This window comes from Aethalodelphis obliquidens, unplaced genomic scaffold, assembly GCF_003676395.1.
Source record: "Aethalodelphis obliquidens isolate GAN/ISIS:26980383/991018 unplaced genomic scaffold, ASM367639v1 scaffold3, whole genome shotgun sequence".
Classification (NCBI taxonomy): domain Eukaryota; kingdom Metazoa; phylum Chordata; class Mammalia; order Artiodactyla; family Delphinidae; genus Aethalodelphis; species Aethalodelphis obliquidens.
Window position 1 is genome coordinate 79,938,707 of NW_020837947.1, and position 24,797 is coordinate 79,963,503.

The 24,797-nt window shown below is 41.5% G+C and overlaps 1 protein-coding gene across 2 annotated transcripts in view; it reads right to left on the reverse strand.

Annotated features, from left to right (window-relative positions):
• RIMS1 (regulating synaptic membrane exocytosis 1) overlaps positions 1 to 24,797 on the reverse strand; it is a 471,448-nt gene that overhangs the window by 286,365 nt on the left and 160,286 nt on the right. The gene's annotated exons all lie outside the window — the stretch shown is intronic.

The window sequence follows — 24,797 nt, forward strand, 5'->3', positions numbered from 1 at the left end:
GGGGGATAGAAGTGGGTTCTGGGTCTGATCTCCAGGAATGATCTCCAAAACAAAAGCATAAAACCAGCTACTGAAAGGTCCTCAGCCAGGAAACTGTAAGAACAGGGGTCCCGGGCTGCACAGCAGGAGGTGAGCGGTGGGTGAGCGAGTGAGGCTTCACCTGCCTCTCCCCATCGCTCACATTACTGCCTGAACCATTCCCCACCTACGTCCGTGGAAAAACTGTCTTCCATGAAACCAGTCCCTGGGGTTTCATGGAAGGCTGGGGACCGCTGCTGTAGAATCAGAAAGCCAGTGTCCAAATGGCTGGAGCCCCACCTCCTCGGCTGAGATGCTCTTGTCTGGACTCCACCACCACAGTCACACTGAGCCGCTAAAGAGACCAGCAAGATCAACACCCAGATGCCGCGTGGCCCTCCATTAACTCAGGTTCAGTTCAAGTCTCAGGCTCGTGCATCGGACTAGGGGATCCTAAATTACATCAAGGATTCCAGCTGCAAGAGAATCCATGGAATTCAGTTGTTAGGTTTCTGGCTTCTTCATAGTACTCCCTGGAAGGAGTCTGGAACAGAGGTTGTGAGGGTCAGTCTTCCACTTCATTTACAATCTTCTGCTTTAGGTCAAATTTCTTAATTCCTTCCACTGCACCTGAAGTGAGCAATAGCTGAGTCTAGGGATTCTCATTCACCTTCATTCATTTTCTCTCTCTCTCTCTCCCTCTCCCCCCAAACACTAAGCATCCCTAATGCCCACTCTAGGAAGCATTTAGCCTCCAACAGGAAATTTCTTTTGATAGATGCCGTCCCCTAAGAAACTCACATACACATATATGTATTTGTGTCTGTCCAGTCCTTTTCATCTAGTAAGCAAATCGCAAGACCACAAATCAAGGTAAACCTCAGACTCAGATACAAGACACACATGCAATCAAACAAACACAAAAAAACCTTCCCTCTGTGGTGATGAGATGCACAGCCCAATCTACCACGTGTGACGAAGACCTTCATTATTCTTAGCCTGCATTATTTCATCGACTTTTTACTAGGCTCTGGCCGATGGGTTCCCTCACTCTGGTTCATCTTTCATACTGTCTGATACACTGAACGAATCACGTCAATCGGCTGCTAAAATATGATTTCTAAGGTAGTCCATTGCTCATCCTGGGATCCAAGGGGATTCTCCTTGTTCCCAATCATCTATCAGCACCTCTCACAAGCCCTTCTCATATACCTTAGACCTACCATTGCCTCAGATTTTCTCCCTAGTTACCAAACACAGTAGAATCTTACAAACAGCAATTCAACAAACATTTATTGAGCTCCAGCTGTACAACAGGCACTGCTTGAGTCCCTGGGGGTACAAAGAAAACAACATAAGAAGATATGAGTTTCACTTAATTTATTACTTTATTTAAGGCTTTTTGATAAATGGTTCTTTTGGTAAAGATAAATGATTCAGATAAATGATAAATGGTTCAGAAAATGGTTCTTTTCTTTTGTATATGGAGATCATCTTCCCTACATTAGAGATTATTTTTTTCTCTTCAAAGCCTAATGTACACTGTTGGTAGGAATGTAAATTGGTGCAGCCACTGTGGAAAACAGTAGGGAGCTTTCCCAAAAAAGTAAAAATAAAGCTACCACACGATCCAGCAATCCCACTCCTCGGTATACATACCTGAAAAATACAAAAACACCACTAATTTGAAAAGATACATGCACCCCAATGTTCATAGCATCACTATTGAGAATAGCCAAGATATGGAAGCAACCTAAGTCCATCAAGAGATGAATGGCTAAATAAGAAGTGATATATATCACATCTATCTATCTATCTATCTATCTATCTATCTATCTATCTATCTATCTAATGGAATATTAGTCATAAAAAAAGAATGAAATTCTGTCATTTGCAACAAGGAAGATGGACCTAGGGAGTATTATCCTTAATGAAATAAGTCAGACAAAGACAAATGCTGTATGATATAACTTATATGTGGAATTTAAAAAAATAAAACAGGGCTTCCCTAGTGGCGCAGTGGTTGAGAGTCCACCTGCCGATGCAGGGGACGCGGGTTCCTGCCCCGGTCCGGGAAGATCCCACATGCCGCGGAGCGGCTGGGCCCGTGAGCCATGGCCGCTGAGCCTGCACGTCCAGAGCCTGTGCTCCGCAACGGGAGAGGCCACAACAGTGAGAGGCCCGCGTACCGACAAAAACAAAAAATAAAAAAATAAAACAAATCAGTGAATATAACAAAACAGAAAGAGACTCACAGTTATAGAGAACAAATTAGTGGTTACCAGCGGGGAGAGGAATGGGGGAGGGTCAAGATAGGAATAGAAGATTAAGAGATACAAACTACTATGTATAAAATTAATAACGTACAAGGATATATTGTGAAGCACAGGGAAATATAGCCACTATTTGGTAATAACTTTAAATGGAGTATAATGTATAAAAATATTGAATCACTATGCTATTTGCCTGAAATATCATATAAATAAACATAAATATAGTATTGTAAATCAACTATACTTCAATTAGAAAAAGACATCATGCTGAAATCTGAAAAAAATTGTAATGTAATTTGATCATGAAAATAAAACTTGATTTATTTTAACAAAATGTAAACTTCTAGACTCTATTCACAAAATTAAGAAAGGTTTATGATTTGCTATTATTCTTGACTAAATTAAGCATTTTTTTTGTTTCTTAGAGGAACAACTAGTCTTGGTTAAAATGTGTAAATGTATTTTTGCAAAGTTTTCAGATTATATTAAACATATATAATGTAACAAGCTGTTTATAGGTGTTTGGCATATGTATTTCCTTTCTTCAAAAGGAAATGATTACAGCTGCAAATTCACATAATTCAAGAGAGATTACTTTCACAGCAGTGTATTTTCCTTCCAGCCTTGAACTGCCTTTTGCAACCTGAACCCCTACCAAGTATTATAAACCTTTAATTTACCAATAACTTAATCTAAATTTACTTAGGTTAATTTTTCACTGATCTGTAGGACCACAATATACTAATTCTCTATATGACCATGTTAGCTTTCTTTTGGTACAAGTTCAAATTATCCTACATTTCACCTTTGTTTTCTTTTTCAACCCTGTGAATGGTTCCTGACATTTAAGAAATCCAGGTGTGGGGAATTCCCTGGCGGTCCAGTGGTTAGGACTCCAGGCTTTCATTGCAGAGGGCCGTGGTTCCATCCCTGGCCGGGGAACTAAGATCCCCCCAGCCACGTGGCACGCCGCCCCTCTAAAGAAAGAAATCCGGCTGTACAGATTTGGACCAAGCCCCTTGCTTCTTTGCTAGGACTTGGGGTTCATAACTTTGGAATCATTTGAACCCCATTCTCAGAGTGAGAAAAGATATAGGAAAGATTCCAACACCTGGTTTTAAATGGAAACATTGAGATTTAGGAAAATAGAGACACAGGAGGGACTTTGAAGATCTCTGGGGAGAAGGATCTCATTTTATAAATGGGAAAACCTAGGCCCATACTTTGTTACTTACACAAGGTCGTAAAACTGGTTTGTGAATAATTAGGTCCTGTATTTCCAACTTTCCACTATACCTTCCTATCTTCAGATGCTTATGTGAATACGGCTGAAGGATGGAAAGTTATTGATTTGTGAGGGACGTTTCCTTGGTGTTCTCAAACACAGTAGGTATCAAAATTATCTAATGGGCTTATTAAAATGCACCTTAACCTCAGGTGCTTCTGAGTCAGTAGGTGTGGGATAAATCTTAGGAACCTGCCTTTTAAATTGTCAACCCAGGTAATCCTGGTGTAGATTACCTGAGGACTATAATATAGTAGAGATTCCTACATTAAGGTTAAATTAGAAAATGAAAGCATTTTTTTATACATCCTTCATATTACTTGTTAAAAATACTCTTCATCACATAATTAAATTTTAATTATAAATGCAAAATTTGGAGGACTGCTTGTGTGAAGAGATGCTGAAAATGTAACTATTACGTTATATAATTTAATGCGATATCCACCATTGTTTAAAACTTACAATTCTATGAATCACAGATATGTACATATTAGGATTTGTAGGTTTTAAAAATAATCATAGGAGGGGTTGCAGGGAGAGAGGGATGAATAGATGGATCCCAGAGGATTTTTAGGGCAGTCAAACTACTCTGCACGATATTATAGTGGTGGATACATCTCCTTATACATTTGGTCAAACCCATAGAATGAACAACACCAAGGGTGAACCCTAAGGTAAACTGCGGACTCTGGGTGATACTGATGTGTCATTGTAGGGCCACTCGAAACAGATGCACCTGGCGGGGATGGGGGATGTTGATGATGGGGGAGGAGTCTGTGCATGCGAGGAGGCAGGAGGTACACGGGAAATCTCTGCACCTTCCCCTCGATTTTGCTGTCAGCCTAAAACTGCTCTACAAAATAAAGTCTGTAAAAAACTTTACTCTCAAAGAAAGGCTGTAATAATATATACATAAAATGAACCTATAATACATTTATATATAGATAGATATATAGATAATACTATACCTATCCTAAACATTTCAGTAATTCAGAAATTTACCCCAGATATTGTTGAGTAATTTAAAATATTACTACAGGTGAAAAAAATATTTTTCAGTTTGTGTTTAAGACCATACTGAGTCTTGAAAACGAGTATACTTTTTACTTATTGCAAATGTCCAGCAGATGGCACTAAAGATTTTTATTTTTATCAATCCATTTAATTCTTAGTTGTTGAAACTGTTTTTCTTGAAAATATTGAATGTGTTAAAATCAAACTAGACCAATCAGCAGGAGGTATAACTTATTAGAAAAAAAATGTGTTTTCAGAGGTAGCTGGAAAAGAACAAAAGAGAAATGTATACAGTGTTGCAATTTCTGCTCTTTTGTGGAGGACCCTCATTCCACACGCCCTTACAGAAATTATGCATTAAGGGTTTTGTCATATATTTTTCTTCCTCGTTTGTTTTGTTTTGTTGTTTTGTTTGTTTGTTCTCCATTTAGCACTGTTAAAGATGTAGTTCACCCAATCAGCATCCCACAGGGTTCTGAAAGCACAGAGAGATGACAGGAGAAATGAGAACAGAGCTGATGATTAGCTGTGAGTGTTTTATAGCTTGTTACTTCAGTCAAGCATTTATTTTTAATTCCGTTTTCACTTTACCACAGGAGACCACTCCTGAGTAAGCATCAAGTGAGCATCTCAGGACACAGACGCCCCCTCGCACATGTTAAAATTTTTGTTCCACTTCATCTCCCAAGAAACACCCTCCCTGTGGCTCCTGCATATTGAGTGCCTGCATGTGTAGAAGCTTGTCGTAGGGCCTAGAACTATTCCTTCTAAATGATGGGATAATATCGCTGCTTTCTAACACTTGAGATATACCAGAGCCTAAACCTGAAAACTGTGCCCAAGAGAGAATCATTTTTATACTTTGATAAACAGGTTACTCATTTAGCCACGGGGGGAAGCACATAATTTCGTCTGAAATCTTTTTCAGCACTTTTAAAAATGTTCACTGCTAATTCACCAAACAGAAAGAGAGAAAGGAGATCCTAAAATCTGATATTTTAAAAAGGACTATTATCATTAAGGCTGTTGGAACTGAGAGATGTAGGTTATTTGGATCACAAGCACCCTCAACACTCTGAAATGGTGACTGGATGAATGACACAGAAAACTCCTAACATGTCAAAATTATTTTCCCTTTGGCTTTTAATGTCTGATAAATTTATGCACACTGAATTTATCCTTCTTATTCGTGAGTTAACCAAGTTTTGCTGCTTGTTCTTTTGAATGATAAAATATGATCTGGGATATGTAACTTGGACATATACTACCTTATACGTGTAATACGCGATCAGAATAATTCCTTTAAAATGTTAACGGCTCCACAAAGCTCTGTAAGCTTCTTTGTTTCCTAGAAACAAAAGAGCCACAGAAATAAGTGAGACAGGCAACATGCTCTAATTTGCAGACACCTAATGAGCGCCTCTGTGAACAAGTCCTCCCAATGGTCAAGGTTAGAGGTCACCCACCCCAGCTATCAGGTCTCTGTTTGGCCACCAGTAACTCTCCTGACTTGTCTGGTCAGACATTCAGTCTCATCCCTAGAAAGAGTGTGATAAAGTCATGCCAACCCTCTTCTGGGTCTGGAAGGGAAACGGATTACCTGCTTCTTGCCCCAGGAAGTGAGGACACCAACATATTTCTCTGGTTTTGAATTTCGCACACACGAAATACTTGAGAAAACAGCAGAGACAGAGCCCAGGTTTCCTGGGGTCAGATTCCTGGGTGCAAATCTTTCCTGGGCTCTTTCTTGTATCAACTCTGTGGCCTGGCAAGTTATTTTACAGTCTAAGACCTCACATTTTCATCTATGAAATGGGGTTGATAATGCCTACCTACTTATGAGGTTGTGAGGATTAAAACAGCTAATACGTGTAGAGTACTTACGGAGGTACGGACACTAGTAAGTACTCCATAAAATACTGGCTCTTTTTATAAAGTACAGAGAAAATAGTGAACTCAAATCAGATAAAGCATCTGTTTTTGTTCTGTGACATCTAACATTATTTTTTAATGGATTGCAATATGTAAGTAGGATTTAGAATAATAAAATAAAGTAACTAGGTTGAGTTCAGATTTTTAAAAGCAGCACCAGTAAATACCCTACTTTTAGAGCCTAAATTCAATATCTGAGGACAAAGACATTTATTCCAAAAAGGCTTCCTTTTTTCCATTTTTTAAAAGCAGGGAAATATCAATACAAGCTTCCCGGATTCTACTTGCACAGTATAGCGAATTAGTCAGCCATCGTTAGGTACCGTATTTTCTAAGCCATTCTGGAGTGCATTTCAAGACAAGTGACAGGATGTAATTTCCTCCCCATTATATTTGCTAATGGTGACATCTGTTTTCATCCTTTAATTAAAATACATTGTTAATATGCATTTAAGATTTAATGATCGTCTAAATAATATAACAGGTGTTGTAAATAACTTAAGTTCTTTTTTACCCATGAAAGGGAGATCAAAAAGTAGATCGTTCACATGGTTTTGCAAATGTCGAAGCTAAAATTCCAGAGAATATCAGAATAATTTTTAATTTATCCAAATGTATATTGACTCTGTATCTTTCCCCTGTGACCTAGAACCCTGACCACTACTTGATCAACTCCAGACATCTTCTACCCTCGCCAGCGACTGCCTAGGAATAATCAAGTCTCTTCTAAAACTTACCATCTTATGTTATATTTAGAGGCTAAAAATGTGTCACAATCAGCTTTCATTAATCACAAAGCTAGAAAGAGTCCATTTTCCTCTTCATAATATTGCATTACCTATGAAAAACTTTGCGTAGTATCAAGGTACTTTAAATTTGAACTGCATTTAATTCAATAGAATGTGGACAGAAAACCTTGCAGTTTTTGTCACTGCAGGCACCCATCAAATTAAGCATCCTCTAACTTCAGCTCAACCATCTGGTCAATATTGCAGAGAATGCTTTGCTATACTTCAACGATGAGTAAAACCTTATTGTATACTTTTTTGGGTTATTTCTCTTGAGTATTTAATTTCCTGCGATGAGCATTCAAAACAAAACCGGGGTCCCATGCTCTCTGATGCACTCAGTGGTTACTCAGTGGTTACCAGGTCCTGTAGAATGGGAAATCAGTAACTATTTAGAGTTTAACTGACCTGGAAGCTAGTCAGTGGAGTAGGCCAGAAAGTCACCTTGTCATCCTACAGAGGAATCCCTTCCTTTTCCTTCTCTTTAAATTGTATTACTCTGCACTCCTCTTTGGGGTAAACTCAGAGGCATAACTGAAAATATTGTAGCCCTGCAGAGTGAAATTCATATTTTACCCTCATCTGAGGTCTCTGAATGTTAAGTAATGGTGGTTACTGTTGATTCCCTGCTCCTTAAAGCATAGATGAGGAGGTTGGGGAAGGCGTGGCTGAGAGGGCGGACATCGAGTGAGGAGGCAGGAGGTTAGGGGACTCGTCCCAGAGGGCGGACGTGGTGGAGGGATGGCGGGGAACGGGCCTCAGGGGGAGGGAGAGCCAGCAAACTGGTGTGGCTGGAGAGCCCTGGGCGGCAGAGGGGGGCTGGGCTGGGGCAGGCTGCGTCCATCTCCTGGGTCACCTAAGCAGCTGGCATTTCCTCTGGGTGAAGGGAAGACCCTGGAGGCACCAGACGATGGGATGTAGGTTTTCACAGCATCCCGGTGGCTCCTCTGTTCATAATGAGACCTCAGGATGATGTGGGTTAGAGGCGTGGAGGTCTGGACCCCAGCTCGGGGGCTGCTGAGCCCAGATGTTGCTTCTCCCTTTCGTCTGGCTTCAAATATTCCCAGAGCCCATGTAGGGAGGCAGAGTTTTTTATTTTATTTTATTTTTTTAATTTTTTATTGGGATATAGTTGATTTACAATGTTGTGTTAGTTTCAGGTGTCCAGCAAAGTGACTCAGTTACATATATACACATATATATGTATATATATATTCTATTTTAGATTCTTTTACCTTATAGGTTACTACAAGATATTGAGAGTAGTTTCCTGTGCCCTGTGCTCTACAGCAGGTCTTTCTGGGTTATCTATTTTATATATAGGAGTGTGTTTTGTAAATAACTCTAAAAATAGAGTTACCATATAATCCAAGGATCCCACTTCTGGGCATATATCCAGAGGAAACTCTAATTCTAAAAAGACACATGCACCCTAATGTTCATTGCAGCACTGTTTACAGTAGCCAAGACATGGAAGCAACCTAAATGTCCATTGACAGGTGAACGGATGAAGATGTGGTACATATATACAATGGAATATTACTCAGCCATAAAAGAGAATGAAATAATGCCATTTGCAGCAACATGGATGGACCTAGAGATGATCATACTAAGCGAAGTAAGTCAGACAGAGAAAGACAAATACCATGTGATATCGCTGACATGTGAAATCTTAAAAAAATGATACAAAGGCAGGTTTTCAGGACCATAACGTAGTTTCTTTTTCTTTCACAACTGGTTCTCGGGTTGCATCTTCTACTTCGTGCTGTACAGCTTTTCTCAGCATCGATGACAATTATTGCAGAATCACAAGTGAGGAGCGTGGAGCTTTCTGATGCTGAACGACACCCAAGGAAATTGTCTCTGAAGGAATTCCCGCATCCTCAGAAGGAGATGCAGAAGGATGACGATATAGCGTCTCGTGGTTAAAAACACCCAAACTGATTAGATGCCCCATTGGAATCAGGGGTGAAGCACCACCCAGCACCCCCCCACCTGCCTTGTCAAAACCGGCAATTACCGAGGCATCAAGGCCGGCCTGAACTGATACACTGACTCACTTTAGAATGATCAGAACTTTCATTTATTTTGTGTGTTTTCTTAATACTGTGTAGGCAATGTGACTACACAGTAATCTCAAGTCTGGAAACGTCAGGTTAATACGGTTCCCTCAGCTCCCTTTCCCTTTTATTGCTCCGGGGTCAAGCCCCACGGTCCCAACTTTCATGTCCCTGGCAGGAATGGCAGTCCAGATTATACTAAATGGTTCTGAGAATGTAGGTTCTGTGTGGAAACAAAAGCAAAACGGCTCTAATTTTAAACATTTTTTAAAAATATGCTTTTTTTCTGGTTTTTGTAATAGATTCTACCTTCCTTTGGGTTATTTATAGAAACTGAAACTGTGGGGTTCTGAGAAAGTTAACTTCCTCAAATATGTTAAATGCCTCAGCATGCACTGTGCGTGTGAGTGCACGTGCGTGTGTGGTCACCCGTGTTAGATAATCCAGGATATCACAGGCCTCAGGGACTTCATTTTAACGAGTTTGCCTTGTGCGAGGCTGTAAATATTGATACAGGAGGAACAAAGGGGAAATTGGTCCAGATGCCAAAGACATGCTTTTTCAAACAATCCCTTACATCAGCTTCTGTTTTGTTTTGGTTTTTGTTTGTTTCTTTTGTTGGTTTTGGTTTTATTTTGTTTCGTTCTGCTTTGGCTTGGCATCTCCTAAGTCTAGGAGTAAAGCTAGAGGGAAGGTCTCAGCCGACAGGCAGCGAACTAAATAAACCTGTCCCAACCCCCGAGCAGACGCCAGCAAATCTATACAGATGCCTGTGGTCCATCACAGACCGGCAGCCAAGGTCTCAGGTGGTGGCACCAGGGAAGCCACAGGGCCTCTGCCTCGTGGGCTCTGGGCGTGGCTGCCCCCATCACCACTGGTTTTACAAATCAGGTACCCTTGCCAACGTGACAAGGACATTTCCCTCAGTAAATAGGCACTCTGCAAGATGGACAATACATGAGATATCAGGCAACGGAACTGGGAAGAGAGAGAGCAATCCAGCTCAGTGTGACTACAGGGGAAGAGGAAGGAAGCTTTTCATGTTAATTACTCACATCTAAAGCCTGGTGTGTACAGTATGTCTCCTGCCTAAAAATAATTTAAACAGCCTGGAGCTAGGAGCACCGCTAATTTGTCTCTGTGTACACCTGCAGCTCACCTTTCCCTGGAATCTGTGTAAAACGACACTGCGAAGGCTGCTTTAACCACACCATCCCAGCTCCTCCAAGGGATCAGATCGCAGGCTTCATGTGTAGATACTCTTGGCTTTAACCATACATGAGTTATATATAGTTTTTAACAGATTGCTTTCAAAGCCCAGACGTTTCTGGTTTTCATTTGAGTTTTGAATACCCTCGTAGTAAACAGATGGACGAGGGTATGAGACAAGGAGTTTTATAAGTTCCAGCAAATGTGGCTATGAGCTAAGGTGAAGCCATCCTCTTCCTTTAAACTCCTTCCTGAGTTTATGAGGCCGGGGCAGCATCTCCTGGGTAAGGGCAGGACCACCAGATCAGAGACAGGGTTTGAGCAAAGGCTCTGCCAGCGACTTGGTGAGTGGTGTGTACAAGCGGTAGAGCCTGTCTGGAAAGGTAAAGTGAGGATACTGTTACCCCTCATGATTGTAGAGGGATGACCTAGTGCATATGTGATGCAGATGTGACCCTCAGTGAATCTGCAGTGCTTTCCCCACTTCCCCCTTTCTCATCGGGATGGTTGCTCCTTACTCCGTGTTCCTACAGGGAAGGGTAGGGGTGGGTGATGGAAGCACCAGTAAAGGAAGAAGACGTGGGTTTCAGATCCGGTTTTGCCTCTCCCAAAGGGGGGAATTTCAGACACAGCCCTCAGCACCGCTGAGCCAGACTTCTTTATCTCCATAGGAGTGATAAACTCGGACCACGTAGAGTCATCATTCAGCAATCTGTAAGCTCAGCAGATTACGAGTATCTACTACATGCCAGGTGGTATTAGAGGTGCTGGTGATCGAAACACAAACATAACTACGTCTCTGTTCATGGGAAACGTGCATTCAACTGAGGGAGGCAAGTGTGAAAACACAGTAACAAAAGAACCTAGGATAAGGTATTATCAGGTAGCACGGAGGGCTCTGGTGATGAATAAAAGAGGATAAAGAACAGAGCCTGGGGCGGGCCGGGGCATGGTTACAGAGATGGGATGGTGGGCTCCAGCAGGGGTCACAGACAAGGTCACAGTCAGAGGATGCCAGGAACACCTTCAGAGCCATGGAGGCGTTTCCGTTTTCTCCTGACGGGGATGGGAGGCCACCGCAGGGCTGAGTGACAAGCTGATATGGCGAAGCTGAGAACTGCAAGAGTCGCTCTGTTTATTGTGTGGAGAAGAGGCCACCAGTCAGGAGAGCGGCAAGCTGAGTGGTTCTTTGACTGGGTGCTTGTGGGGAGGAGGGTGAAGTCACACCGTGGAGTTCCAAAGCCGTCATTCCATTGTAAACATGTGTCTCAGCACGTCTCAGGGCTCACTCCATCTTTAACCACTTGCTTTGCTCTGTAACACTAAGCAATTCCTTAACCTCCTCAAACCTTCAGTGTTAAGGACATAACGTATGTGACTCCCCCAGATTCACATGGCGAAGCCCTAACTCCTGTGTGATGGTGTTTGGAGGCGGGTCCTTCAGGAGGTGGTGAGGTGTGGACGAGGTCGTGAGGGTGGGGATTGCGTGATGGGGTTAGTGCCCTCACAAGAAGGGGAAGAGGCCAGACCTGGGGACCCTCCACCATGTGAGGGCAGCCCTTTGCAGCCCAGAAAGAGGGCCTTTAGGGGAACCAATCAGCCAGCACCTTGATCTTGGACCTCCAGCCTCCAGAACTGTGAGGACTGAGCTCCTCTCATGTCACCCACCCAGCCTATGGAGTTTAGTTACGGCAGCCTGAGCTGACCTAGACACGGAGTGTCCTCACCTGTCAGTGGAGTGACAGCCCCGTCCAGTCCATGGGATTTTTGTGGGGTGTGCATGGAAGAAGCTGAGTAAAGCCCACCGTCTAGCCCACGTTGATGTGCTTAGTCGATTTCAGCAACGATTAGTGTGACTTCAAACTTCCTCAAGTCGTCATCAGTAATATAAGGGTCGATGCCTGGGAATAATCCTTTTGAAAATTCTTAAAGTTTGCCCGTGAATATGTAACATGACAAGAAATGTAGGTCACGTGCACCCGAACAAATGGGTTACACAGTCACAAGAAACTCAGATGAGTGATTGTACAAGTTTATCTGCAGTTACAACTTTGGGTATAAGCAAAATTAATTGTAGTTTTTCAAATCATGTAGTTTTCTTTATTTTTTCATAAAGAAATGATTTACTTTTGTGCCTATTTGAGTGGATGTTTCAAAAGGCTGTCTAAGAGTAGCCTTCAAGGTAGAATTCTGTTGAAAAAATCCTTATTACTTTAAAAAAACGTACTCAGCATTATTGGATAGGTATAGACTTATAATTTGTTTGGACCTTGTGCTATTTAGACACTTGAGGAAAGGATTTCTAGAGAATTTGTAGATCTAGGGCTTGTAAATATCCTGTTTTTATTCTTCTTTTATTAGTTAAGCAGAATAATAATTTTTAGCCTCATTAAGCATGAGATGACAGGATGAAATTCCTTCAGATCAGAGTCCGTATAGACATGAAAAATGAGATTCACCATCACCAGAACATGACATAAAGTAGCATCCCTTGTTCCAAAGGACACTCTGAGTTTCCTCTCAAGATTATTCCTGAATGGGTGGACCTCACCCTTTGGAAGGATCCCCTCCCCTACACACACGGGCTTTTGCATTTTGAGAACACAGAGAGGGGCTGATTTCAACCACACAGCGTCCACTAAGCATCAAACTTGGTGTCTGCAGCATCAGTGATTCAGTGATGGGCAATCGCTTGTGTTATTTAGGCCCGGAAGTCAGTTTGCTCCCTTGGAAAGTGCTCATTGGTCACACCCGGTAGCTATGGAAACTGCAGAAATTATACACACACTTTCATTTCCCCAGCTCAATCATCTTGGAGATGTTGACCTGCCATCAGACACAATGTTTCACTCTAATGATGATTTTTAACAATCATTTTGGTTTTGGTTTTGCCTAGATTTCAAACAAAAGATACATCGACAAAATAAAAGTAACTATGAATGCCAGCTATGTAATGCAATCCATTTATGTGAATGAACGTTGCTCTGTAGGTACCTTTTTCCATGAATCTTTTTAGTAAACCTGCCTCTTTCTTATGGGGACAACATAAGAAACCACAGGAGAGTGTGTCACAGGAAGGACCCCACTCCTTCCCAGCCAAGTACGGGACTTGGGGTTCTGAACAATTTGGGGGTTACGGGCCTCATTGGCAACCTATGGACCCATGGCAACCAACATCTCAGGTTGATGTTTTTAAGCATAGATCATAAAATAGGTAGAATTATAAAGGAAACAAATTATGTTGAAAAAGTTATCCAAGTATTAAAAGAACACATTTGGAATGTAGTAATATGTGTGGTCACACTCTAAGTTCTTGGACACATAAAGAAGAATATCTACAAAAAAAAAAACATAGAATAGCAAATACTGATGTTGATTTGATGTGTCCAAGCCGCTGCCTGGAGGATGACTTCCACAGCCTCACAGAGCTGGCAGGTGAGGAGACCAGGAATCAGGGAGGAAGTGAGTTACAGAGGAAAAGGCAGAACCTCTGTGCCCACCAGTGGGTAGACCCCGGGTCCTGCGTGCTGATGGGGGAAGCCGCTCCCTTTGGACGGTCATTTGACCTGGACCCCAGAGTTAACTGGCTTTCCTTGGTGAAATATAATATGGCATGTTCAAGAGTGAGAAGCAATCAGAGGCTCCACATTAAATGTCATGTGAAAAAACAGCCAGGGAGTAAGTGTGCTGTATGGCTCTGGATATCCAAACCCATCATTTGGTATGAGAAGCATTTTTATCTCTACTGAGCTTTTGGCTTGTCTTCTGAATTCATCTCAGAGGAAAATTCATGTTGCATTCAGTGTTTTTCTCTTTATTCTGCTAAGCGATGCAGCTCAGTTTGAACCTTCAAATATTTGTTCTGATTTCATTGAGATAAGTGTTTAGCTCTGGCAAGGATATGATTTGCATTTTATTTGTATGAAGAGCCAATACGGATTCACCCGACAAGAGACATTTAGAGTGACAAGAGCTGAAACACAAAGGATGAAATTTCCAGTTTAAATCTTGCAGGTGCTAAAGCACAAAACCCAAACCACAATGGAAGGGATGACAAAACTACAAATGCTGCTCAAGAAAGGAGCATAGTCTGTAAAAGACACTGCTGAGTATTTCACAGACAGGGCTCTAAATATCCTTCTGAAAGCCCCAGAAGATATTTCTCTATTGATTTTGCCCTCTCAAAGCTTGCAACACAATAAATAATGTTTTATGTTTCTTGAGGAACCAGCGAGTAACAAAAACTATGTTTAGCTTACCCCCTGGTCATGAGGGTTCTGTCTGCTCTATTCACCGATCCATCTCCAGCAGCTAGGACAATGCCAAAGTTCAATACGTATCTGTTCAGCGAGTGTTGGTGAGTTTTTTAAGCTGGAGGAAGCTTGTCCAAGAAATTTTCAGTAACTCGTCTTGTGGCTGAATCACCTAGGGATGAAGCTGCTGTATAGAGAGGCATCGACATTGATTTTCCTGTTACTGGGCTGGGAGTTCCTTGAGGACACGAATCTGTATTGTTCTCACCTTTGCAACCTCTTGTATTGCATTGCAGTTTCCCATACTAGGTGCTCCTTGCGTGTTGAATGAATCATTGCTCCAACACACATTTTTTTTCTCCCCACCATCCATATCTCCTACCCTACCCTCCTTGACTGATATTTTCTCATGCTGGTCCCATCACCTACAGCCTCCGTGTTCTTACCACCACCTACCCAAATTAAAACCAATCTTTGAAGCTCTGTTCAGAGCCCACTTCCTTCCTGAAATCTTCACTGACCTCATGCTCCTTGAACGACCGTGGAATTTCAGGCTACGCATCACCCATCCTGATGTTTGATGTGTTTATGTCTTATTTGCCAAGTTCCTTTGTCCCCCTTTGAATCCACATCATGGATTCCCTTTGTCTCGTGCACAATTATAAACAGAATGTTCTGCAAACAGTCAATGCACAAAGAATTTCAAAACGCATGCATGACAATTACTCTCTGGGACCCTTAGAGTTGAGAGAGATCTTACATGTCATTGAATCTAGATTTCCTTCTGATTCTCTGATCCCATCAACAACATCCTGACTCAATTCTTCCAGGCTCTGTCCACACCTTCCAGGGAGATAAAGGAATTACCTTCCGAGGCATATAATCCCATGTTTGAACAATAATCCGTATGAGTATTCATTTATACTGAGCCTCAGTTGCCTGCACTCTACTCCTCCGTCACTGGCTTTACCCCTTTGGCTCACACAGAATAAACCTCATGCTTTTCCCATATAAAATTCATCCAAATATTTGAAGAGTGTTATCTGTATGTCCCCTCAGAGTCTTATTTCCCTCAGGCTAAGTCATTTATCATTTGGTGTGATTTAGTGTCCCTTCCCCATCCTAATAGCACCCCTGAAAATATTTCAGATGTCTGTTCCATTCTGAAACTAGGGCACCCCAAACTGAAATAAATTATTTAGGTATAATCTTAGCATTCCCTGTTTTATATACTAAACTTCTGTTTATAGGTGTGTATCACAATCAATTTTTAGTGGTCATAATCACACAACTGACATTTATCTGAACTTCCGTCAGCTAAAACTCCGATGTCATTTTTACATGTCCAAAAGCTAAATTGTTCACAATTGTGTGGCTGTTTTATTTAGGCCATGTAGGACCTGACTATCTTACCTATTGTATTGTATATTACTACAGTTTGCCCAGGTCTCCATGGTGTCAAGAACCTTCTGGATTGTAAATATCTCATCTAATTTACTGTTTCTCCCAGATTCATGTCTTGTGAAATATGTAAAGAATATTCTCTTCCCACCACAGGTGTACGCAAACCTTTTTCTGTGAAGGGCAAGATAGTAGATACTTGGGCTTTACAGGCAATATAGCCTCTGTCTTGATTATTCAAGTCTGCAGTGAGGAAAGCAGCCATTGACAATACAAAACAGGGGAGGGCAACTGTGATCCAGTATAACTTTATTTTTACACACTGGAACCTAACTTTCATGTAAGTTTCATGTGTTACGAAGTATGATTCTTATATTGATTCTCTTCAATCTTTTAAAAATGTAAAGGCCATTCTTGCCTCGCAAGCCGTTTGCTGACTCCTGATCTAAATCATTACTGAAAGTGATGTGAATGCCAGGGCCTCTGTCAAAGCCCCTTGCCAGGCACCTGGGAACCTCTCTCCATGCCGGTCCTTCATAACTAGTTCTAAGCAGTGAAACTGAATGAAGAATGGTTAGAAATACAAGAGCCAAGGCCCAGCCCCTAAAACCTGGTTCCATAGTTCAGGAGAGAAGCTCAGGACCATGTGTCCTGAAAATGCCCTGGATGTTTCTTCATACAGTACATGTTCTAAAACTGGATTCTTTGTTGTTAACAAGAGTTTTTGATTTTCTTCTGAAGAGTGCCTCTATTGTCTTTTCCGCAAAGTACTGAGAATATAATGGTAAGCAAGATAGACACAGTACCTACACTTACAGACTTCATTCGAGAGGTATATTATGTAGAAATCATTTATTACAATGCCTTTCCCCCAGTTGACTAAAACCTCCTTAGGGCTAATGCCACTGTACCATTCGTAATCAGAGATCATTACGTGCTAACAAATAAAATGATATTAAAAATAATTCATATGCTTTTCCAGTTTACCTTTTTTAAAGTGGCAGATTCAACCTATTTTATAAAATTGTCTGTGTGTATGAATTTGTATATAATACATTGTTCACCATTATACTCTTAGTACCTAGAACCCTGTCTAACACACAGTGGGTGTTCAAGTATGTGAAATGAATAAATGTAAAACAAATTATAGGCAAGTTGCTAAAAGAGAAAACGGGAAGTAGTGGTAAACAAAAGGAACGTGTCACATTAAAACGTGTACTGAAACTTTAGAAAATGGAATCAGGGTGCGGTACAGATTTTCCAGGGGGCAACAATTCACACGGTTACTCTCAGCTCTACTTCTGCACCCTACTCCCCGCATTATGCCCCAACACACACAAATGAAACCAAATGAAACCAACCATGGGTCCAAAAACAAAAGAAAGAACTCTTGCATGGCTGCCCTCCTAGTCTAAGATAGACTGTTCAATCGCCTGCCTCAGTTTGCTGGTGAAAAATGGAAATCACGTGACCGGCCCCATGCTCAGATATACTGTGAGGATAACGAGAGGGCTTCTTCTCTGTGGAGCATCAGGAAGAATGGAGTTTGGGAGCAGCATTCACAGGGTGCAGACCGTCAGGGGATGCGGGCTCGGGAAACAAAGATTGCTTTGCATATGCAAAAGAAACAGAAACAATGGGCTTCTTCTGAAAAATCACACAACATGTATGTTTCATTTTCCCTTTGACAGAGCACTAACCTGCAGAAATAGAGCTTCCTCAAATAATTCCAATCTGCTTTCTTTTCACAAGCACTTTTCATTTGTCCTACAGGCTCAACAAAACACCAGAGACGGCAGTCAGAGAAGCAGGCCAGTGAACCCTGGGTTGGGGGTTGCCTCCCCCTGTGCCCTGCCCTCACGTAGAGGGAGTAGTTGCTGGTCCAGATTTCCCCTCTGCAGCAGCCCTAAGACCTGCAAGGCACCTGGGTGCCCTGGCCTCTCCTAGAGCAGTCAGACCAGCAGCAGGGAAAGCTAGGTGTAGCCTCCTGTGTCCCCCTCAACTCAGCAGTCGGAATCCTTGATGTCACGTGCAATACACCAGTCTCATCCTGAGGGTCACAACCACTGTGAACCTCCACGGTACTTCAGTCGCCGCACCATTCCCAGACACCTCGCCATCCCCATCGCCTGCACCATGCTCTGTATGTCTTCTGTTCTGGCCTTTCTTCTTCTTCCGCTTGCTTCTGTTCTGTTCCCCTCGACACCTGGAACCTCATAAGTTCATCGCCGGTTTGCTTCTCCTTGCTCATTGTTGATGAGGCTCCAGCCGCCTCCCTTCAATATTTTCATTCCTGCCGACTGTTTCTCTCTCGTTTACCTCCCCCCGCCCCCTGCCAACCCCTTCACTTCTGCCAGCTTTACTGCCGTCTGCTTTCTCTCCCACACCTGTCTTGTGCCTTCGAGGACAGTTTAGCAGACCCACAACGAGTGCCTAAGAATACAGGAAAGATTTTATACAGTGCTGAAGCACCGTGCATTTTTGTGAGCAAACGTGTTCCCGGTTGGCTTGTGTAACAACCACTCAGTGTATAGGATGCAAATTAGTTTAAAAAGTTTAAAGCCTATGGACAAAGCTCAAAAGAAAAGAGAGTTGAAGCTGGTTTCTTGGCAGTGATCTGGGATGCAGACGGAGCATAGTACAATAATGTTGGGTGTTAGAACATGCCTGGTTCTAGAACCTTAGATACCATGGATCCAAAAAGCTTCTGGCCCTGTGGGATGGTTTGTCTTCTCCAGGCATGAACATTCTGAGTGAACAAAGACAAGGCACTGGCCCAAGCAGTGACATTAGCTAAGTCAACTTTGCTATCAACAGAGTGGAGACCCTTCATTTAAACCACATTCTACTGCCTGATCCCGGGACATAGAAACGCGTTTGGGCCAACTCTGAACTTCTGATGATTAGGTCATTCTGGGCTAATTATCCACTTAACCCTCAGTAACCCCGTCTGTGAAATGAAAACATTGACCTAATAGATTTCATGAGGAATATCTAAGTAAATGTAAATAGAAGGGCAGAACCCACATCAATGGAGACTAGAACAGGTTCTGACTTTTGTAATATAGAGGGATAACTGCTAACATTTAGGAGGACTCTGTATGCTCCGGACTGTGTGTGCTTTCTATTCCTTAACTGTTTTTTTTTTTTTTTTTTTTGGACAAATCTATATTGAAAATGTACCAGGTGCCTGGTCTGTTGTGGGGGCTGGAAATATAGTGTCGAATAAGACAAGTTCCTGAACTCAAGGGTTTTTCATCCTAGATGAAGAGAACACATAGACGGATAAACGTAGCCCACGACCAACAACAGGTGCCATGGTTGCTGAGGAAGAGGCTAGAGAGTGATCAGGAATGGAGGAGGGATATTGTAGATAGATTATCCTAAAAAGCCTTGATCCAGCCCCTCCATCGAAACAATGGATTTGAACAGAGATTAAATAAGGTGATGAAGCAGCTCATGCAACTATCTAAGGGAGAATATCCTAGACGGAGGGAACGCAAATGGAGAGGCACCAAGGCAGTGGTGAGCTTGGTGTAACTGAGTATCAGCCAGAAGGCCAGGGGAGCAGAGGCAGGAGAAGCGAGGTGGGTGGAGGTGGATGCGCGTCCACGACCCGGGTCCTATCATCCCTGATGAGTGGCATGGATCTTATTCAGAGTGGGATGGGAACTGACCTCAAGCAGGGGGGAGACATACTCTATTTAAAAGATTTACAGAATCACTCTGGCTGTTGTTGGGAGGGAAGAAATCTGTGTAGGGTCAGGAGTGCGGGCAGGGAGCCCCAGGAAGTTACTGCAATTGCTCTGGGAGGCAGGAGGATGGCTCACGCTAGGATATTAGCAAACAAGGTACTGAAAATGGACAGATTCAGGGGCTTATTCTGAAGGTAGAGTTCACAGAATTTACCGGTGGGTTGGCTGCAAGGTATGAATGAATGAGAAGATTGAAGGGTGAGTCCTCAATTTATGACCTGAGGAACTAGGTCAATTACAGAGACTGGAAAGGCAAGGAAGGAGCTTATTTGAGGGAGAAACTTCAAGAGTAGTGTCTAGGTCATGTTAAGTTTGACATGCCTCCTAGATATCCGAGTGAAGATGCTGAATAAGCAATTATATATGAGTTTCCAGACCTCGGGAAAGTAGGTTAGGCTAGAGATGCAAATATGCAGTCTTGTTTAATGCTCACACAGTTCTAAGATGTGGGAACTATTATTATCTCATTCTTTAGAAGAGAAAACAGGCTTGGAGAAACTACATAATTTGCCTCCGAGGGTAAAGAAAAATTACAATTGAAAGCAAAATAGAAGAAGGATCTAAATAGTTTATAAATAGCTGCGCTCATATCTGGGTTGATTGAGGGGATTAATCTAAGTACCGTTCATAGAAAAAAATCAGAAAATGTATGATACCAAAACAAGTTGGTTACTGGCTGAGATTCAGGTACAGCATTAATTATAATACTGAATGACCTCAGAAAGAAGACTCCAGGTGTACAGTCTGTGAAATGTAAGGACATATTTCATTAAGTCACAGATATAGAATAGGTCCAATTTGCCAAGTGTGTACCTGGAAAGCAATGAATAAACTTAAAGAAGCCAAATATTTTTATCTCGGCTCACTGCAGATTTAAACAGAACATTGAAATCTATAAATATGTAAGCAGATAATGATGAATCATTTATCCCTTTTGTGTCTCTAAACTGCACCTAAATATCTCAAGAAAGGAGGCTGTCTAAGCCCTCGGAGTAATCGGAATTCCTCCATGGTCTTTCCTTGCATATTTACAACCACCTTGGAGGATGAGTTGAATCAAACAGAAAGTGCACTTCTTCCTGTACATAAACTTGGTGTATTCCCAGCACAGTATAAATTCAGTTGCACGGCTGGGATCCAACTTTCCCTTTCCTCAGCTCCTAATACTATTGTTTCTCTCTGGACATCGTTTCTGATTCGTTTCCAGTAAGTGATTATTCAGCAACTACTATAACTATAGCATGTTTGGTTAAAAGCATAGTTTCCAGACAGTCTGGATTTGAATCTCAGCTCCACCACTAACCAGGTACGTGGTCAAGGGCAAGTCCTATAACCTCTCTGTGCCTCATGAAAACTCTCACCTGCCAAATGATAATCGAACTTTCCTCACATGGTTATTATGAGGATTAAATGAGATACTATAGTAAAATCCTTGACAAAGTACCTGGCATAGGTAAGGAATCAATAAAGTTTTGCCATTACTGTTGCTGTTATTATTACTACTATTATTTTTACATGTACTTTGTTTTGTTTATTTATTTATTTAACGCTTTTATTGGAGTATAATTGCTTTACAATGGTGTGTTGATTTCTGCTTTATAAGGAAGTGAATCAGTTATACATATACATATATCCCCATATCTCTTCCCTCTTGTGTCTCCCTTCCTCCCACCCTCCCTCTCCCACCCTTCTAGCTGGTCACAAAGCACTGAGCTGATCTTCTGCTATGCGACTGCTTCCCACTAGCTATCTATTTTACATTTGGTAGTGTATAGAAGTCCATGCCACTCTCTCACTTCGTCCCAGCTTACCCTACCCCCTTCCCTTGTCCTCAAGTCCATGCTCTAGTAGGTCTGCGTCTTTATTCCCGTCTTGCCTCTAGGTTCTTCATGACCATTTTTTTTTTTTTTTTAGATTTCATATATATGTGTTAGTATATGGTATTTGTCTTTTTCCTTCTGACTTACTTCACTCTGTATGACAGACTCTAGGTCCATCCACCTCACTCAAATAACTCAATTTCATTTCTTTTTATGGCTGAGAAATATTCCATTGTATAAATGTGCCACATCTTCTTTATCTATTCATCTGTCGATGGACACTTATGTTGCTTCCATGTCCTGGCTATTGTACATAGAGCTGCAATGAACATTGTGGTACTTGACTCTTTTTGAATTATGGCTTTCTCAGGGTTTATGCCCAGTAGTGGGATTGCTGGGTCATATGGTAGTTCTATTTTTAGTTTTTTAAGGAACCTCCATACTGTTCTCCATAGTGGCTGTATCAATTTACATTCCCACCAACAGTGTATGAGGGTTCCCTTTCCTCCACACCCTCTCCAGCATTTATTGTTTGTAGGTTTTTTGATGATGGCCATTCTGACTGGTGTGAGATGATATCTCATTGTAGTTTTGATTTGCATTTCTCTAATGATTAATGATGTTGAGCATTCTTTCATGTGTTTGTTGGCAATCTGTATATCTTCTTTGGAGAAATGTCTATTTAGGTCTTCTGCCCATTTTTGGACTGGGTTGTTTGTTTTTTTGATATTGAGCTGCATGTAAATTTTGGAGATTAATCTTTTGTCAGTTGCTTCATCTGCAAATATTTTCTCCCATTCTGAGAGTTGGCTTTTGGTCTTGTTTATGGTTTCCTTTGCTGTGCAAAAGCTTTTAAGTTTCATTAGGTCCCATTTGTTTATTTTTGTTTTTATTTCCATTTCTATAGGAGGTGGGTCAAAAAGGTTCTTGCTGTGATTTATGTCATAGAGTGCTCTGCCTATGTTTTCCTGTAAGAGTTTGATAGTGTCTAGCCTTACATTTCAGTCTTTAATCCATTTTGAGTTTATTTTTGTGTATGGTGTTAGGGAGTGTTCTAATTTCCTTCTTTTACATGTAGCTATCCCATTTAACCAGCACCACTTATTGAAGAGGCTGTCTTTTCTCCGTTGTGTATTCTTTCCTCCTTTATCAAAGATAAGGTTACCATATGTGCATGGGTTTATCTCTGTGCTTTCTATCCTGTTCCGTTGATCTATATTTCTGTTTTTGTGCCAGTACCACACTGTCTTGATTTCTGTAGCTTTGTAGTATAGTCTGAAGTCAGGGAGCCTGCTTCCTCCAGCTCCGTTTTTCTTTCTCAAGATTGTTTTGGCTATGCGGGGTCTTTTGTGTTTCCATACAAATTGTGAGATTTTTTGTTCTAGTTCTGTGAAAAATGCCAGTGGTAGTTTGATAGGGATTGCATTGAATCTGTAGATTGCTTTGGGTACTATACTCATTTTCACAATGTTGATTCTTCCAATCCAAGAACATGGTATATCTCTCCATCTATTTGTATCATCTTTACTTTCTTTCATCAGTGTCTTATACTTTTCTGCATACAGGTCTTTTGTCTCCTTAGGTAGGTTTATTCCTAGGTATTTTATTCTTTTTGTTGCAATGGTAAATGGGAATGTTTTCTTAATTTCACTTTCAGATTTTTCATCATTAGTGTATAGGAATGCAAGAGATTTCTGTGCATAATTTTGTATCCTGCTACTTTACCAAGTTCATTGATTAGCTCTAGTAGTTTTCTGGTAGCATCTTTAGGGTTCTCTATTTTACATGTACTTTGAATTCCATGTGCCCCTTATCTCCTTTTGTCTAGGAGAGGAAGGAACAATTAACAGAAGATAAACACTTCAGAAATGTAAAATTCCCAACAATGGTCACTTGTTCAAGTTTTAACATTTAAAATAATTTATTTTTTAGAAATCTTTTGCAATTTCTGTTGGTAAAATTAAGCAGAGTTATTCTTTCACAGATGCCTTCTGGAGCTCTCAATGGGGTATTATGATCCAACATGACATAAAATAATTCCTTTTGCCAGTTTACAGTAATCCTTGGTACAGAAGAGAGGCGAACCTTGGCAAGAGTGTGGTACCCATTAGGTACCATAGCCTCACGGTCAGGCTTGGGTTTGGAGTAAGACCTGCTCAGCCCCAAAGGGCTCCGTTTCTCCTTTGTGTTAATCCACAGAAGACTTCCCGGGACCTCTTCACTGGGGTGTGTCTCTAATCACAGATGATGAATAACTGATCACATCAGCATAATTCAGATGAACAATATAGATATTTTAAACAAACTTCAGATAAATACCTTCATGCCATCTCTCTCATATTCGGAACATCAATAGCACTGATTATGCTCATACAGAGGTGACTTTGGTATAAGATGAAACACCCATGTCCACGTTATAGCAAACACATCTCCAAGAGGTGGGCACTGGTACAGACAGCCACATAATTCAGGCGGTGAACGTCTAAACCCTATCCCGAACTCAAATTCATCATTTTAACTTTCTTTCAAACAGAACCTCACACCTGTATTTATAGAAGAGGCTTCTAGGTGGTCCTTCAGGGCCCAGTCCATCCCAACACAGCTTAAACCCCCTCACTGCTGCTGGAAATAAAGTTTTTAAAACTTCGTCATAAAAGAGATAAAGAAAATTAAAGTCTAGCTTTTTATTTGCCAGACAAAGCCTGCTTGAACAAGGTGACATATACCCGGCCGTGATTGGAACCACATTGTAACAGGCTGCATTCACAGCTCCCTATCAAGTGGGCTCATCTTCCCTTCATGTAAACCTTTTCCTTTCTTCCTTCCTTCCTTCCCTCCCTTCTTTCTTTCCTTCCTTCCTTCTTTCTCTCTCTCTCCCCTCCCTCCCCTCTCTTTCTTTTTGCTAACTTACCAACCTCTTCCTATGTTCCTAGCACCATTCCATGGCTATGGAGATGAGAAGTCAAATGCTTTGGGAGCCCTTCCTCCC